The 9,833-nt window shown below is 35.3% G+C and overlaps 1 protein-coding gene across 5 annotated transcripts in view; it reads right to left on the reverse strand.

The window, feature by feature from the left end:
- The window catches only part of nsd3 (nuclear receptor binding SET domain protein 3), a 36,755-nt gene extending 29,972 nt beyond the window's left edge, over positions 1 to 6,783 (reverse strand). For 2 of the 5 annotated variants that reach the window (XM_044108684.1, XM_044108666.1), the window contains exon 1: positions 6,337 to 6,783. The gene's annotated coding sequence lies outside the window, so the exon portion shown is untranslated. The remainder of the gene's footprint in view (positions 1 to 6,336) is intronic. The other 3 variants (XM_044108704.1, XM_044108694.1, XM_044108675.1) reach the window with 2 other exon arrangements.
- Between the last annotated feature and the right edge of the window lie 3,050 nt (positions 6,784 to 9,833).

Below are 9,833 nucleotides of genomic sequence, written 5' to 3' on the forward strand. Positions count from 1 at the left end.
TGGCAAGTTCTGTTGACTAAAAATAAAAGTCAATAGGTTATCTCCTCATTTGTGTTCATATGAAACTTTTGTTTTTAGCTGCAGATGAATCTTTTGCTCCAAATCATCAAGCAAACCTTTAAAGAATGTTATACTAATGCATTTAAGGCAATAAATGTTTATTTTTCTATTTTATAAAGGAATTTAATTCAATTTTATGGATTTTTCAATATCGTATAAAATAGAATAAGGTGGTTAAGAAGAAAAGTGTGCCTTTTTTTTTTTAATTGTCAGAATAATCAATTAATAAAATAACCATTAGTTGCAGTCCTGCACATGACAAAAAGTTGTATTTCTCTTTAGAAATACGTGTCAAACCTGAGGTCAGGGGGACAGCCGTACCCATTTATGTGGCCCTTTGGCTCCAGAGGAACGCACAAATAAAACCTTTATTATAAGAGTTGTGTGCTTAAATATTATTGTATCAATCAAATCAAAGCCGTTTTTATCTGTATGCCAAATGACATCAGCGTTTCTGTTTTTTAGAGATTTCAGGATCATGGAATATCATCATATCAGATCAAATATTGCACCTAGTAAGTCCTTGGCAATTTTCATTTTGCACATATTTATATTCCAGTAACTGAGATTCAATATTTTGTGCAGCTCTGGCCTGAAAGCAAAGAAACATTTAAACCAGCCAAGCAGCTACTGAAATTTTCCAGCTTTGCCTTGATTGGTTCTGAATGACGATCAGCAGGTCAAATTAAAATGAATCTGTTTCCTCCTTGTTTAAAGCATCAAAGCTGAAAGTCTCCCACTTATTCTGCAGAGACAAAGAAGAGATTCTTTTGTGCACATTTTACTTCGAGTTACCAAACATCTCGTTATCTAGAAAGATAAACTGTGATCCACACATGGAGACAGCAATTTCTTCAAATCGCTACGTTTTTGAAGGAGGAAAAATCCCAGTTCCACAAGACTGCTTGGATGCAATATGTTGTGCAATATATTTTAACATATGAAAATTCTGCTTTGAAAGAATATATTTGGTCTGTTCAGTAGATGCTCACTGCCCATACAGGAAGCATATTTTTAGCACTGGTGACAGCCAATCTCACAAGGAGTTTCAGGATGTTTTCCTGAAAAGGATGAAATGGTCATGCCAGTTTTTACACGATACAGTTATTAATATCAGCCTGTAAAAGCCTGATCACTGCAGCTCTAGTCACACCAATTGTTGTGCCATTTATCAAACAAATTATTCACAAGCTACTGGGTTAATATAATCTAAAGTATTAGATTATTCCTCAAATGGTGGAGGTGAAAAAGTTTTATAATGGTTTCCATTTGCACTCAAAATTCAGAAATAATGAGTTTAACGTTGTATAAAACCAACAGGAACATCTATGAAACTCAGTATTCTGACTGATGATGAAAAGGCGATAGAGTTGCACCTCTAATGGTTTACATTTCACCAAATTAGTGGAACACACAACAACGTGCAAAGCCAACATGCATCATTGTCCGTTTGGTTTGGAAAGAATGAAATGTAGAGAAATACACAGTAATTGGCTTGTGACCCTAACAGCAGTTTATCCCTCAGGACGACGACCTGACGCTGGTTTTCTGAGGACTGGAACAGTGGAAGTGATTTTGAAGTTATTTCCAACTATACTTGATTGAATGGTTTGTGTTCAAAGACTGAATCCAATAATTATTGGATTTTCTGACATTATCTCATGTTGATGAAGAAGTGATGAGCGTTTTCATGTGTATAAATGCGAAAGTACACTGATGAAACTATAAAACCGCCACGAAATGCAAAAGAAATAATCAGGGGATGATAATAGGAAAACATGCATTTGTGATATTATTATTGAATATTTAGACACTACCTCTCACTCTGAACCTTCTCAGTCCCTAAAATCTATAATCACTGAAATGCAGAACAGGAACACCACTTTAAACCTTTCAGCCAACTAAATATTGATCCTGAGCAGCAGGCCCAAAGTGTCATTTTATACCACAAGTAATTAACTATGTTACCTTCAGTAGTTATAAAAAGGCTACATATATCAAATATGACTTAAAGGAAATTTGATATGGTAATTTAACTCCTGTAAATTGGGCCTCTGTCTCTTTAAAACCTCCTGCTTGTTGTAAAACTCCACCTTCAGGTGGTCATCACGACATCACTCCTCTATTAACCCTTTAACAACGTTTTTACCAGTGTAACACTGAGAAGAAACCTGTACATCGAGTGCAGCTGATGTGCAGTTCCACCAAATGTTTGCTGCTTGCTGCTGGCTAGTCTGAAGGAGTCGCTCAGTGAAGCAGGAGCTCTGAAGCTAAGAAACTGCAGCTCTGAGGAAGAGCTGTATCTCAAAGGCGGAGCTAGGCCCACCAAGACGTTTTGCACAGCTGAATGGTTGCCATGGAGATTAAAGGATTTCTAAAACATGCGCAAAAGATACAGAGCAACACTCCAGGTTTGTTTTTGATGAGGAAATAACATTATAATATAAATGTAAGCCGCAAAAAAGTCGACTTTATATGAAATTGCCCTTTTAAATGCACCAAAACTATTAAGTCTTATTGTTTTCCTCCTACAAGAATAAACCAGCACCAGCTTAGATGGTCTTCTTTTAAGTTTTTTTAAAAATTGAAAAAATATCTTGCCTTTTCACATTTTTTTTCAGCACATTTTCTTTTAAATGTTTTGTAGACAAAACATCTGAATCAGTGAAGACATGAGTCAGAAAGTCGTACCGTAGAAAACCCCTGATTGGTGCTTTGAAGGCACTGAACGCCAACATAAAAAAGAAATCCAGGAAGTAAATTAATGCCTTAGATTTTAAATTAGAACAAAGTACATAACAAGTGGCTCAATTGATCACTAAATAACAGGATTACTTTAATAAAGGCACAAAAATAAAAGGCTGAAAAAAAATCTGCCAAATAATCAAGCTTGGGAAAAAATTACAGCATATAGAGCTCTGAAAAAAATCAAGATACCACTTAAAATAATCAGTTTCTCTTATTTTACTTTCTATAGGTATATGTTTGGGTAAAATGAAGATTGTTCTTTTATTCTATGAACTACTAGCAACATGTCTCTGAAATTCCAACCAAAATTTAGTATTTATTTACAGAAAATGAAAAATGGTCAAACAAAAAAGATGCAGTGGGTTCAGACCTCAAATAATGCAAATAAAACAAGTTCATGTTGATTTAGAAACAACAATACTAATGTTTTAACTCAGGAAGAGTTCAGAAATCAATAATTGATAGAAAAACCAGGAGATTTTCTATGGGGTTCAGTGCAGTGGGCTCTTCATTTTTTCATCCATCCATCCATCCATCCATCCATTTTCTGTTCACCCTTGTCCCTAATGGGGCCGGGAGGGTTGCTGGTTTCTATCTCCAGCTACGTTCCGGGTGAGATGCGGGTTCACCCTGGACAGGTCGCCAGTCTGTCGCAGGGCAACACAGAGACAGACAGAACACACAACCATTCACACACACACTTAGGGAGAATTTAGAGAGACCAATTAACCTGACAGTCATGTTTTTGGACTGTGGGAGGAAGCCGGAGAACCCGGAGAGAACCCACCATGCACAGGGAGAACATGCAAACTCCATGCAGAAAGACCCCGGGCTGGGAATCGAACCCAGGACCTTCTTGCTGCAAGGCAACAGCTCTACCAACTGTGCCACTGTGCAGCCCTGAGTTGTATATATATGTTTTTAATTAAATTTCAAATTTGATTGATTTTTTCAGGATTTTATTTTTTGTCTCCATTCAAATTAATGGCTGAAGGTTCTGTCCTTCTCCAGTTTCTACACTCGTTGCACCATTTCACTTCCTCCAACTTCCATTTTTTCCCCCCATGTAAATAAACTACTGCATAAGTTTCTTTTTTTTATTTGTACTTCAGCCTTATCATGAATTATGGAGATAAATAGTCATTAAAATGCTCAAGTTTAATGCTATGACATCTGACAATACAGTATTCCTCACATTCACTGTGGTTTCAGCTCATAAAATATGAGAAATCCGAAATGACTCTGAGTGATCTGATGGTGGACGTTAAGTGGAGTCCAGTCACCACATTAACCTACAGTAGACGGTGAGTTACTTTAAATAATCAGCTATTAAAGCAGACGCACATCATATCCCTGGGGGGTTATTAATTAATTGGAAATGTCCTTTTGAAGACAGCTCCCATTTGTATATGAAAGTTGTCTTGGAAACAACAACAATGGTTTAAAATTGTGACAGAACCCATTTGTAACGCATGCCTTAGAAATGGATAAATCTACTAATTTGTTTGGGTTTATGCTGGAAAGAAACACAGAACTGCAGCACATCTTTCTCTTTTGTGTCCGTTTTCTTTTGTTTCTATTTATTGGGTTGCCATGTTAGCTGTAAATTCCCCCGACAGACAGAGTTTCCCCCCAGTAAATTATAAGCCTGGCAGGCCACCAGGCTTTACTTGTGCCCCCACCAGGCTAAGAACTGCTTATTTACTAAAGTTTTTAAAAATCTTTTCATTTTTTAAGACTTTATAGTTGCTGTTCAGATATTAATCTTCTAATAACACATAATTATCAAGAGATATTTTCAAGTTTCCTGTCAATTTTAAATATTTTTTTATATAAACACAGGATGAATGACGCCCCAAGTGCCTCAACCGCTGGGCTTTGCAAGTTTTCTGGGGAAAACCTTGTAACACAGATTAACAAAGAGTAGCTCATCTTAAATGCAGAGGTGGGTAGTAACTAGATGCAGTCTCAATTACAATTACTTGGGTAATTTTGTGGAAAATAAATAAAGAGCAAGCATATTTTGACCAAAATACATTAAAGTGTTGATATAAGTATTGGTTTCATAAGCCTAATGTTGGAAAAATATTATTTGGAAATTTGTACTTCTGCTTTGATTTCTTTTTTGTACCGGGCATCAAATGGATCAAAATAAGAAGATGTTGGGGGTTTATTGAGATGAAAATCCCATATGTCATCTATTTGTATTCATTTTAGTCTTTAAAATAGCAGAATTTATACACAACTTTACATTTTTGTCTGCCTGATGACATTTATTCTAACGATTAAATCAAATCTTGTGATTAAGAACTCACTAATGAAGTAGTATTTTACAAAATATTTTGAGTAATTTCTTTACTTTTACTTGAGTGAAATTATGTTGAAGTAGTGAACAATGTTTTGGTACTTTACCAATTTGTGATTAAATTAAATTGCTAGATCTCAAAGAAAACCATGAATCGGTATTAACCAGAAAAAAGCAGATCGGATCATTTCTAGTAAGAACCTGAACTCCAATTAAAAAACAGGCACGTGAATTTTGAAGCTTGCATGCTAGATACTTACAGAGATTATATGGTTAATCCTGTCAACCAACATTACATTTTTACATTAAACATTTAGTCTAATTTTAGGTTTAATGCACTGGTCACTGGGAGCTTTTGCAGGCTTTTGTTTTTGTGCATTTAACCCCATCAACACAAACACATAGATACGAGCTTTCACAAACAAAACAAAGAGCTTTCTCACGGCAGCTGCTTTAACACATCTAATATCTGTGATGATCGATTAATCAGGTTTAAAAGTGTGAAGTGAAATGGACTGATCCACTCAATGTGACTTGACGTGTGGACGCACACAGGCTCCTCAGCAACCGAAAGGTAAATAATGTAAACATCCATACGGTGTCGATTAGCGGTCAAAAGCCACCAACATCAATTCAGGGGATTCATTTCGCTTAGAAACGATGCAGTAAATCATAACAGCTGGCAATAAATGTGTTGGTTTCATCACAAAACGACTGCGCACTCAGAAAAAATACACATATTTCACTGAATGATGTTTTAGCTGCCTGCGATGTTAGCATCAAGCTACCGGGCATCAAATGGATCAAAATAAGAAGATGTTGGGGGTTTATTGAGATGAAAATCCCAACATGAAACCACTAAATGCCTTTTAATATTCAGACACACACAGCTAGGCGTCTCCTGTTGTTCAGTAATGCGGGACAAACATGGGAAAGATGAAAGGAGATGCTAATGTTGGCTAACGCTGCACTCCTAATATGGCTGCCTGTGCCCCTTTAAATCAAATTGTCTGCCGTGATTAAACCTCCATTACTGGCGTTTCGGAGCGAAAAATGTGTCCGAAACAAGCGATACCCGCCCGTGAGGAGGCGAGGGAACGGCTAACTACGGTGCAGATACGCCAAATACGCTTGTCGCTCCGGAGGAACAGCAAAGGGGCAGCACAGATTTTGATGCCGAGCCGAAAGATGCGGGTAAAACAGAGAAATAAAGATGCAAATACCTTCAGCGTGTCCCATTCTAAACACATACACCAGCCTGCAACCGTTCCTCTTAATCTAAAGGAGGGAGGGACAAAATAAAAAAATAAAAAAATATATTAATCCCGTAATGTTGACAAAGCTCAGGCCTTTCCTTTTTTAACGCAATTCTCAACACAGGAGATGATGATGGGGGGCGGGGGTGCTGTTACGCTATATGGTCGCTATCCAATCCCAAAGCCTGGCTCTTCGTCAGTTCTAAGACCCCAGCATTTAGTCGGAACCCCGTTGGAGAAAGACACGTCTAATTCTCGCCCCTCCTGCCTTCTTAATGCTCATCTCTAGCGTCCTCTTCCTTTAGTTTCACAAAAGCGCTCTGCAATATAGCTTTTAAGTCCCGCTTGGTTCAGGGTATGGCAGGCCGTTGCACCATACAATCAAATAGCACTCCTATCTCTACTTTATTTTTTCTTGCTGCATTCTGGTCAGCACGGAATTTGAAACTCGGATGTGTGAATGACGTCACACCAGTCAACTCTGAATTATTCCTGCGTTCCGTTCAGCACGGAATTTGAAACGCCGGATGTGTGAGTGACGTCACACCAGTCAAGTAAAGTTGCAGAGTACCCAAATATTGTACTCAAGTAAAAGTAACACTACTTCAACATATTTCTACTCGAGTAAAAATAAAATGTAGCCATCCAAGAAAGTACTCAAGTATTTGGGGAAAAGTTTACTCAAATAATGAGATCAAATGATCAAATATTACATCATCAGATTAACCAAAATATAAAGTTAAGAGGAAACTTTGGTATTTTAAGGACAAAACGTACAATAATTCAAATAAGTAATGAGAAATAACAAAATCAGGCAAAAATATTTTTTCTCCAAATCTTTGAATAAAAAAACTCATGAAACTTTAACATAAACTGCAAATGTGTGTCTGTGTCTTTGTTTTTCATTCAGTGGGTGGAAAACCCAGAAATCTTTTTCAAAAACTGACTCAGATAAATGTAATTGTGTAAATGTAACTAGCTGGACCATTAGAGGCCTCTAAAAAATTCAGTGATCTCACTAAACATACAATTAAATGAAGTCAAATAATATATACTGCAATGTAACTTCAATATATATTGTTTTAACATTATATATAGTGTTAAAACAATATATATATATATATAAACAAATTGAACAACAACAACAACAACAACAACAACAACAACAATAATAATAATAATAATAATAATAATAATAATAATAATAATAATAATAATAATAATAATAATAACTATTATTATTATTATTATTATTATTATTATTATTATCATACACTGTAAGACAAATAAAAATTTTGGTATTTTTTATATGAGTTTGTTTACTTTGTGTGAATACGTTCAGCCATAAATTAAATGCTAGTAGATTAGAGAAATACATATATGTGTGTGTTGATTAATCAATCATTTTTATTTGTGATCAGATGGTGTATCTTTTTGTTTTTGTTGGTAAATGACATTTGTCGACACTGAATATTGTATAATGAGTACTAAAAAGGCAGCATAGACTCACTTTGTGGTTGTGATGTCAGTTTAATTCAGATCTTCTGTAAACTAAGTGATTAAAGTTTGTGGAGTCAAATAAGACACTGATTACAAGTTACAACTTGGAAATCAGGAGGTTTCCATGCCAACCTGAGTCCAAAAGTCAAAATGGCTTCTGCAGTCAAATTAGCAGTAATAAAGGGTTTATTTTCTTATGGGTTGTACAACAAGGACACTTCATAAATAGAAGAACATAAAAATATCCATCCATCCATCTCTCCCTCCATCCCTCCATCCATCCATCCATTGTCTTACACCCTTACTTATCCCATTGGGGTTGGGAGGGTTCTGGTGCAGGTATCCATCTCCAGCTTAAAAATATAAATATTTTCAAAAAGTCTACATCCATCACCATGACTATTTGAAGAAACCTGGAAAATAAGAGCTCTTTTAACATTAAATTTAATATTTAAGATTTAACAACTGCTTATTAATCTTATTAAGTTTCTTGATTTCCGTAAATCCAAACAGAAGCTTAGAGGAGTTTGGGCTTTTTTGTAGCTGTTTTCCAAATTGTGATTGGTTTTCTTCTTTTCTTTCTGAGTTTAAAAACCTTTTAAAAACAAATTTATTCACTAAAGCCTTCTGCACATCCTGAGGTTTAGACTCTATTTTAACGATTTAATAGGCTGTTTTAACTTACCTCTGTTTAACCTTTCTATTTTTATTGTTGTGCATATGTACAGCACTTTATAGACATTAAATTATTTTAAAGTGCTTTTATAAATAAAAGTGGTATTCTGTGGTATGGTAATGGTAAATATTTGTTTAATGAGATTCATATTGTCATGCATTAAATTATTTTTATTTAATTGTTTATTTCTTCTAATTCCTCTACATTGTGAGGTACCCTATCAAGTTCTTAATTAATTCTGTGCTACTCACCCCAGTTACAAATATGTGATTTAAGATGTTATGTTTCCCATGAAAAGAACACTGGATGTTTATAAAGATATATTTAATTGATATAAATTTGCCTTTGCGGTTGCTTAGTCTTCTACTGAAATATCAGAAACCGTTTTAATTTGAGATATATTTAAAACTAAATTAGTATGATGTCAACATAACTGGTTTGGGGAGTCTACTGATGATTAAATGGCACATTTGCTTGCCATACAAATGGAAAAGATTTCACACATTTGAACGGAAGGATGATGTGTGTTTTACTTGATTTGGTCAATGCTTCACGAACAGAAAAAACTACAAGCATACTAAAAGCAGAGTACAGCAATAAAAATATGCATAAACAGTTTAAAATGCAGATAAATTACAGTAGCACGTAACCTCGTAAATACATCGCTTACGTTTGCAACAGCGCCTCTGATTGGCTCTCTCAACCTCCTCGGCTGATCTGCAGCTCTGAGGTCGTGAAATGCCAGACGTCTCACTTCGACATTTTGGAACTCCGAACCGAACTCCTCATTAATCATCTTCAATTTTCAGTCTTGTGGGCGCTAGATGAAATGGTTTAACGGTTTATTTATCAAATGCTTTAAAAACAATAATGCTGATCATAGTGCTGAATAATAAAAAGAAACACATAAAATTTCCAGTCAAATGTCGAATGGCAAACATTTTTGGCTAATTTCAGAAAGAAATACACTACAGAAATTAAGATACAACTTCTTAAAGCTATTAATTATTGGTTCAATATTTCCTTAAAAACGGAATTTTTATATTCTCTTTACATTAACATCCCCAAGTGTGGAACATGTGTGGAACATCTTAATCCTAATTAGGGTGCAGTCAAGATTCAGATTTTTGGAAATCTCAGTGTCTTCAGTACTATTTATTAAGGGCAGATGCTCAGAATTGCTGTCTTCACATATCACATCTGAATTATTGATTAAATATCAGACACACTTCAGTTTATGTTGATACAGTTTGCACATTTTAGTTAAAAAAACTCAGGGTGTAAGGAC

This window comes from Gambusia affinis, linkage group LG03, assembly GCF_019740435.1.
Source record: "Gambusia affinis linkage group LG03, SWU_Gaff_1.0, whole genome shotgun sequence".
NCBI classification, from domain to species: Eukaryota; Metazoa; Chordata; class Actinopteri; order Cyprinodontiformes; family Poeciliidae; genus Gambusia; species Gambusia affinis.